Below are 9,998 nucleotides of genomic sequence, written 5' to 3' on the forward strand. Positions count from 1 at the left end.
AATCCAAGAGTTATTGTTGTTAAAGATATGTTGCAAGTTTTTATCAAATCAAACCATAAATGAAGTCTCTATATGGCTGCAAAAGCCAAAATAGCAAATTTTGGCCCTGTGTATATAATTTGTTATAGGAAGGGGCCATAACTCTGGAACTCATGATGGGATCTGGCCAGTTTTTGAAAGGAATCCAGATATTATGCCAATACAAGTTGTGTGTAAGTTTGATTAAAATTGATTGCAAAATGTGGTCTCTATCGTGTTCACAAGCCAAAAATAGCAAACTTTGGCCCTTTAAGAGACCATAACTCTGGAACGCATGATGGAATCTGGCCATTTTTCGAAAGGAACCCAGATTTTATCCCAATACAAGCTGTGTGCAAGTTTGATAAAAGCTGATTACAAAATGGAGTCTTTATCGTGTTCACAAGCTAAAAATAACAAATTTTGGCCCTTTAAGAGGCCATAACTTTGGAACCCATGATGGGAACCGAGGTATTATGCCAATACAAGTTGTGTTCAAGTTTGATTAAAATTGGTTGCAAAATATGGTCTCGATAGTGTTCACAAGAAATTATGAACAGACAACAGACAAAATACGATCACAAAAACTCACACTGTCACTAGGTGACAGGTGAGCTAAAATGCAGAAAATGTGACCCTTTTTCAGTCCAAGAAAACCTGAAATAATGGACTTCCAGTAGAAACAGCATATACAAGTATATAATTTGTTATAGGAAGAGCAGTTGAAGAAATTAATATTTTTCAGCCAAGCTTCGGCTTATTAAAAACAACTGACGTCGTGAGATCTAAGTTTTAATTAAGAATTGGAAATATAATACAACACAAATATATATAATATGCTTCAACAATAGTTATCTGCACAGCAGAAATCAGTCTGGATATGGTGATTTTAGTCATGGTAACCAACAAGTTTCAAAATTGTACAGGTGTCTATGTCTAGTATGTCCCCAGATGCCTATTACAATTCAGTTTTATCAAAGAAATTAAGAGTATAATTCTTTGCAATATATAGTAACTGCATGTCTGGGAACAAAACTTTTCAGGTAACAATTTATGTTGTCTTTAGTGATCAGTCACATGATGTAAACTGATGTTAAACAGGTATTGATACATGTCTTTGTAGAAATTATACATGTTGTACTTACTTATAGTAGTAAAGGAGAATTTCACTGTTTAAACTCAAAAAACTGCAAAAACTTCTAAGACTCAGTTTAGTCTGTACAAGCACATCATAATGCCTCCTACTGTGTTCAAAGGTTTAATCCTGGTCTCATTTAGCTGGAGATTTGTCTGCCTAGCTGTAGGTGAGGGCAGTTCCCACAATTTTTCCACTGACAAAGCGGCAAGAGATATGTACTCCAATACCTTGATCTAGTTCTTGTAAACATGACCTTTCAACACAGCTTTGAAGGAGAACAAGTAATATATCACACAAGTAATATATCACATACTGAACAGCTTTAAAAACGTAACACCTTTTGACAATCGACAAAAAATTATGTATATATTTAAAGCAATATTTTGCTAACAAAATAAACAAGCTTGTCACACATAATTTCTGACATTCAATTTTGAAGTCATTCATGCTTGAAAATGGAGTAAACAATTCAGAGTTTATATCATGATCTAGTCTGTGATAAATCTGACGCTCTATTCAAGGTCAATAATGATGAAAATCCCTAAATTTTTTTTTTCTTTAAAAGATGTAGACATGGGTCAAGGCACACATGGGTTGTTTTTGACAGAAACTGGAATTTTGATGTACCATGTCCAAAGGGTTGATTTGAAAACATCCTCTGAAGTTTAACACGAAACAACTTGTTTTTGTTTTGTAAACTGTTTTAAAGTATTCGAAAGGGCTCGATCATTTTGAAAACTGATCAGAAACAGCCTTAAGGAGGGCTCTTTGATTTACGTCTGAAACTCAGTGTTAATAAACACAAGTATAGGGAGTTCTGATCTTGAAACTGTTCAACAGACAATGAAGAATCGCTAAAAATCATTTTGATGAAAAATATTTGCTGATTTGATCAACATCTCAGGTAAGTCTTCATTTTAATAAATTTTGTGTCGTTCTGTGACTTTCATTTTAGCAGTGTGTCTTGTGAAGCAGAGTTATCCAAGCAGACATTTCCTCATAATGAGATTTTTGTCAAGTATGAGTTATGTATAATACAAAGTTCTTCGACAATCTGAATCAAAACCTAAGCCTTAAATACGAGTTATGCAAGTGTTCAGTTTTTAAAGTGGTTCAGTATACAATCAGAAACATTCTAGGTTATTGTTAACAAACAATGACAGAGAGTTTCATCTTACATGAGTAAAATCAGTGTCATACATTTTGAGCAAATCAACTACACATACCACATCCTTAATTCCTTACAAGAACAAATCACAAAGATAGTAAATAGTAGGATTTTCATGTTTCATGGAAATCACAACATAATATGAACTGAAGAAATAACTTTTTTTTATTTTGTATAATTTCTAATCAGGTTATTAATGATTCAAAAACTGAGCAGTGTAACTTACAGATAGACAATATAAAACTTCAATATTATAGATACACAATATGAAATGTGAAGAATTTCATAATACAGTGTGTATTTAAAGTTTTAAACAAAAACTGAAGACAGTCTGATAAATTACTTTTTTATAAATATATATATATTTCATAATTATGGTACAAGATGATTTAACCAATATGTTAAACTATATCTACCAATACTCTAAATTTTACCTTTTCATTATCAAAATGTATAAAGAAATCCTTCACACAACAGTATTGGTACAGCAAAGGAGTTTTCTACATTTTATTTAAACAGAAAACAAACATTTACTACACTTCTCATAACCAAACTCAATATAACATCATGTATCAGTTTTTCTACTAATCAAGGAATAACTACATGCACCTCAAACAAAGGTTTAAATGAACCGTGCCATGGGAAAACCAACATAGTGGCTTTGCGACCAGCATGGATCCAGACCAGCCTGCGCATCCGCGCAGTCTGGTCAGGATCCATGCTGTTCGCTAACAGTTTCTCCAATTCCAATTGGCTTTAAAAGCGAACAGCATGGAGCCTGACCAGACTGCGCAGATGCGCAGGCTGGTCTGGATCCATGCTGGTCGCAAACCCACTATGTTGGTTTTCTCATGGCACGGCTCAAATGTTTATTTTAAGCCTATCATCAACTTGGAAAAACTGATTATTTTTAACTGCAATAAGAGTATCTGTATGATTTCCTAACATGGAATGTATTGGTTTGAATAAGAAAACAATGGTTCAATTTGGAATGAGGCATTGTACTACTGAAAACCAAACTATTATATGTCTACTTAATATGGGTCCGCAACAACAACAAAGGTCAAAGGTACAAAATTCTATTAAGGTGAATTTTCCTGAACATGCACCCAACAAAAGGGACCACAGCTCTTCACTCACCATACCAGTTACTTCTGACCAAATTTTGTGAACAGTTACTCTAACCAGCAAATAACATTTTCCTTATATTAATATCTATTTCATAATTAAAACAAAGATCAAAGCTCCCATGTACATGTAATTCTTTCTACTGACTACAACACAACAATCACAGTCTATACTAATACAGTGAAAGATAAATCAATGGCTCCAGCATCCAGGCTGGTTCCAGCATCAAGGCTAGCTCGAGAAACTCATATGGTTCCCAGCTGTTTTCCTTGTATTTTGGATCCCTCAAACTGTGGATTACTCAAGCATTTTGCTCATAACCTTGTAGCCTACAGCAACAGTATACTGTATAACTAATTAATTATCAAGTGATTAAAAAAAATATCAAATAAATCAGGAATTACTCATACACAGTTTGTGTCAGAAAACTGAAGATATTTATTAACACAGAGTTTGACGTTAAATGCATTTCAGAAATTGAGACATACCAAAAGATTCATATACTTGTAAAACAGCAAGTAGACAGCTGATTTTCATGAAGGATTTCAACCAAAGGCAAGCTGGATAGTGTACTTTCATTTTTTTCTTTATCAATTACAATTTCCAAAGACTTAGTTTTAGCAAAATAGAGAGCAAGTTTATTTAAATTTATCCAGGGACATATGACACAAACAAACAGCAGAATAAAATCATTCTTGGCTGTCTAAAGGTACATTCCAGACAAACATAGAAAGAACACATATATATATATATATATTACTTTTAGCAAATGGTCTTGCTTTATTCATAAAAAACCCACTTTTATTAAGTACTTCAAGCATTACAGATACAACATTCTCACTGAACATTAATTAACAGATTAGATTGTAAGTAAAAAGCTGATATCTTCTCTTTAAGCAAGAGGGTCATGATGACCCTGAATCGCTCACCTGAGTAATATAGGCCACATGTTTAAAATGGCAAACTGATGCTAAAATATTAGAAAGTAGGTCAGTAGGTCACATTCATGGTCACAGAAAGTCAGTTTTAAGATCAGTGTGCAAAACTGTACATGTCATTCAAATTTCAAGGCTGTATCTTAAAAAACAAGAAAGTAGGTCAAGGTCACAGTCAAGTGACCCCTAATCTCTTGGGGTCATCAGGTAATTATAATTAAACAGTCTAGGAAATATGATATTTATTCCTATATAACTCATATAGAAAGTAGATCAAGGTCACAGTCAAGTGACCCCTAATCTCTTGGGGTCATCAGGTAATTATAATTAAACAGTCTAGGAAATATGATAATTTTTTAACAATTTATTCCTATATAACTCATATAAAAAATGACCCCCTCTTTTCACCCCAGGAGTATAATTTGAACAATTTTGGTACAGGACCACTAGGCAATGCTACATACAAAATATCAAAGGCCTAGGCCTTGAACTTTCAGACAAGGAAGATTTTTTAAGTTTTTTCCTATATAAGTCTATGTAAAACTTGGGACCCCCAGGGCAGGGCCTCTTTTCACCCAAGGGACATAATTTGAATAATTTTGGTAGAGGACCAGTAGGCAATGCAACATAACAAATATCAAAAGCCTACGCCTTGCAATTTCAGGCAAGAAGATTTTTAAAGTTTTTTTCCTATATTAGTCTATGTAAAACTTGAGACCCCCCGGGGCAGGGCCTCTTTTCACCCCTGGGGCATAATTTGAACAATTTTGGTAGAGGACCACAAGGCAATGCTACATACCAAATTTCAAAGGCCTAGGTCTTGTGCGTTTATACAAGAAGATTTTTTAAGTTTTTTTCCTATATAAGTCTATGTAAAACTTGTGCCCCCCCTTGGGCGGGGCCTCTTTTCACCCGAAGGGCACAATTTGAACAATCTTCATAGAGGACCATTAGATGATGTCACATGCCAAATATCAAGGCTCTTCACCTTGCAGTTTTGGACAAGAAGATTTTTTAAGTTTTTCCTTTTGGTTGCCATGGCAACATGAGTTCTGCACGGAATTCAATTCTTTGAACAATTTTGAAAGGGGGCCACCCAAGGATTATTCCTGTGAAGTTTGGTGTAAATCTGCCCAGTGGTTTTCAAGAAGATCTTTTTAGAAAATGTTGACACGACAGACGATGCACAACGGACACTGAGCTGTCACAAAAGCTCACCATGAGCCTTTGGCTCAGGTGAGCTAAAAAGCATGACAGAAAATTTCTTAAGTTTAATAGTATAAATAATTTTACTACGAAGCCTGAAGCCTTTTCACAATAAAGCTGAACTTTAATCTTTAACTTTCATCTTTCTATGTACATGTAACCAACTCTAGATACTTTGTGAAACCTCAACGATTTCTTGATGTCTAACAAATATACACCAACTGAAGAAACTTTATGGAGGTATTAACTGAGAAAAAAAATGACCAGGTAAACAAAAGTTAAAATTACATTCTCATTATAATACTCTGTTAAGTTACCATGGGACTCGAAAGTCAGTACTTTTCCATACTGATGGTAATATATATATATGAGCCGCACCATAAGAAAACCAACATAGTGCATTTGCGACCAGCATGGATCCAGACCAGACTGCACGGATCAGGATCCATGCTCTTCGCTAACGGTTTCTCTAATTGTAATAGGCTTTGAAAGCCAACAGCATGAATCCTAACTAGACTGTGTGGATGCACAGTCTGGTCAGGATCCATGCTGGTCGCAAATGCACTATGTTGATTTTCTCATGGTGCGGCTCATTTTCAATTTTACTCTGGATAAGAAACAAACTTAAAATAGAGGTACATCATCAGTTAGTGTAAATGTGTATGTTATAAAATGATTGTTAGTTCTGCATCAATAAATACGTACTGGTTGCGAAGCTTGGTTACAGATTTCTTGATAGAAAGTTAACAACCTATACAGATATTTGTTAGTTACAGTGTAAGATCAAAATATTCTTCACCCAGTGAACATCGAGATCAGTTTAGGAATGAACTGCTATCTTTTACAAGTAAAACAACAACAGCTGTCACAGGAGGCAGCATGCTCCACTATTTCGATGCTGCATAGTAAAACTGGCACATATGAGGAAGCTGGAGCTGTCACTGGAGTGTTTAATGACTCCAATGGTGGATGAAGATATTGCACAAAAGCTTGAGTCTGTGTCAAAAATATTAAGTAATAAAAGAGATAAAATGTATCAAAACACTAAGTAAGTATAATTCTAAGCAAAAAGGGGGCATAATTCATGAAATATTGGTACAAGAGTTATGCACCTTGTGTCACATGATGTTGGTGATGAGGTGACACAACTACTTCAAGTCTGAATCAAATCCATCTAGTAACAAGAGCTCGTAGAACACGAAATGCCCCCCTTGATGCATTCAGTAATTGTACAAGGAACAGAAATTATTTGCTAACTGTAAACAAAGATTCTACTGTTCCTGTTCAATGTGATCTTGACCTTTGACCTACTGACCTCAAAATCAAGAGGGGTCATCTGCTGGTGAAGATCAACCTCCCTATTAAGTTTTGTGATCCTAGGCCCAAGCGTTCTCAAGTTATCGTCCGGAAAGGGTTTAACTGTTCCGGGTCAATGTGACCTTGACCTTTGGCCTACTGACCTAAAAATCTACAGCAGTCATCTATTGGTCATGGTCAATCTCCCTATCAAGTTTTGTGATCCTAGGCCCAAGCGTTCTCATGTAATCGTCCAGAAACGGTTTAACTTTTCCGGGTCACTGTAACCTTGACCTCTGTCCTGATGACTTCAAAATCATTACGGGTCATCTGCTGGTCATGACCACCTCCTATCAATTTTCCTGATCCTAGGCCCAAGCGTTCTTGAGTTATCGTCCGGAAACCGTTTTATTGTTTCTGGTCACTGTGACCTTGACCTTTGACTTACTGATCTCAAAATCAATAGGGGTCATGTGATGACCAACCTCCCGATCAACTTTCATGATCCTAGCCAAGATTGATTACATCCAGAAATTAACTGTTCGGGTCACTGTGACCTTGACTTTGACAACTGATCTCAAAATAAAAAGGGGTCATCTGCTGATCATGACCAACCTCCCTATAACTTTCATGACCCTAAACCCAAGCGTTCTTGAGTTATCATCCGGAAACTATTTAACTGTTTAGGGTCACTGTGACCTTGACCTTTGACATACTGATCTCAAAATCAATAGGGGTCATCTGCTGGTGATGACCGACCTCCCTATCAATTTCCCATGATCATGAACGCCAAGCGTTCTTGAGTTATCATCCGGAAACGGTTACTGTTCGGTCACTTGACCTGATCTTGCACAATACCATCTCAAATCAATAGGGGTCATCTTTTGATACCAACCTCCCTATCAACTTTCATGATCCTAGGACCATGCATTCTTGAGTTATCATCCGGAAATGGATTAGTCTACATTCCGACCGACCGACATCTGCAAAATAATACACCCCTCCTTCTTTGAAGGGGGGCATGATAACTGAGATATAGTGAAAATGCATCAAAATTAACTTTAAATTCTAAGTAAAAGGGGGCATAATTCATGAAAACTTGGTGCCAGAGTTATGCATCTTGTGTCATACGATGTGGATGATAAGGTGGAACAACTATTTTATGTTTGAATCAAATCCATTTAGTAATAACTGAGATAGAGTGAAAGTGCATCAACTGAAATTCTAAGAAAAAATAGAGGAGATAATTCATGAAATATTGGTGCAAGAGTTATAGCCCTTGTGCCATATGATGTGAGTGATGATGTCGAACAACTATTTTAAGTTTGAATCAAATCAATTTACTAATAACATAGAGTGAAAGTGCACCAAAACTTTAACCTGAAATTCTAAGTAAATGGGGGGATAATTCATTAAATATTGGTACCAGAGTTATGGACCTTGTGTCATATGATGTGGGAAATGATGTGGAACAACTAATTTCAATCTGAATCGAATCCCTTTAGTAATAACTGAGATAGAGTGAAAGTGCATCAAAACTTTAACCTGAAATTCTAAATAAAAAGAAGGGACAATTCATGAAATATTGGTGTGAGAGTTATGGCCCTTGTGCCATATGATGTGGGTGATGATGAGGAATAATTATTTTAAGTTTGAAACAAATCCATCAAGTAATTATAGAGATAAACAGAAAGTGCATCAAAACTTTAACCAAGGTGCGGACGTGGTAGGACGCCGACTCTGACGCCGGGTCGAGTAGGGCAGCTCTCCAAACTTCGTATAGTCAAGCTAAAAACCAAATGCTACCCAATTTGTTTGCTTGACATCATGATGTCACATATAGGTTGAGAAAAGTTAAACAGTTCTAAAAGATTTACACATTTTCATTACATTTTAATATGAAGATGCATAAAAATTAAGTTTATTTTCTTGTAAGAAATTATATATATTACATTGCATACTGGTTGACACTAAATCACAGTTTTTTTGCCAATCTGTTATCTGTGTAAATATTTCATAGTTCTGCACATCAAAACAAACTTCAGAGTGTCACTACTCCAGTGACACAACTAAAATCATTTTTAGAAAAAGGACATAATCTAGTAAGACGCCCAGAAAGGGGTACCTAAAATTTTTCTTTTTCATGGCGGGAATAGATAATATTTTTAACCTGATTTTTTGCTTATAAAAAATGAAGGCATTAAAATTATTACTGGTTGTGAACAGCTGTTTTATGCATAACTGAACCCTTTAATTTAATGTATTCAATCGTAAGGTCAGCATAGCTAATGACAAACAAATACTCAGTCAGGTAACAGTGTTACATGGAAAACAACAGTAAATCGCTTATGAAATTTCACAGATATCACTTAAAGTATACCCGGTCTTGTTTCTTACCACTCTAAGCAGGATGTGTGCTTGCTGAGTTAGTAGGGCATATATTTTAGAAACCTGCAAGTCTTTTTCACAAATTCATGGTTGACTTACAAGCTTTTTTTGTTCTCAAACATACTTGGTGCCCAGGGAACAAACTGAAGACCCAAGTTGCACAGTCTTGTGCTTGTCCTACTACCCTATTTTGCCAGTTATCGAAATGGTTCCAAAAATATTACGAATTTATTGTGCAGACAAAACTAGATAAGATGCTTTCACCAAAAATTCTTATTTTAGTGGTTGAATATTTTTAAATCATGAAGCTTTTCAAAAAGCTGAAACATTCTACTGGCACTAAGTAAGCATTTTTCCCAGGCATTGTGGAAGGTCCTCGGCTTGATCTCTGATTACATTTTCTGTTTCCATTAAATTTTTTATTTGATTTTTCAATACTTCTTTCTTTTCTACTTTATCTACTGTAAAGTCTGTTTCATATTTTCTTCATAATGCTTGCTATGAAGGTGTGATATTGTGATGGCATAATGTAATATATACATTCACAGTAAATGCATGTGTCACAATCTTTATATCTGACTCCTGTCTTAGATAATCTATGTTATATGAATCACACCTGAATGACATGGACCAAATAACATATACAGAAATGATCAAGTACCGGTAACATGTTTTTAGAAAAAAAAGAAAAGAAACAAGGAGCTGCGTTCAATAAATGCTT

Source organism: Mercenaria mercenaria, chromosome 2 (genome assembly GCF_021730395.1).
Source record: "Mercenaria mercenaria strain notata chromosome 2, MADL_Memer_1, whole genome shotgun sequence".
Classification (NCBI taxonomy): domain Eukaryota; kingdom Metazoa; phylum Mollusca; class Bivalvia; order Venerida; family Veneridae; genus Mercenaria; species Mercenaria mercenaria.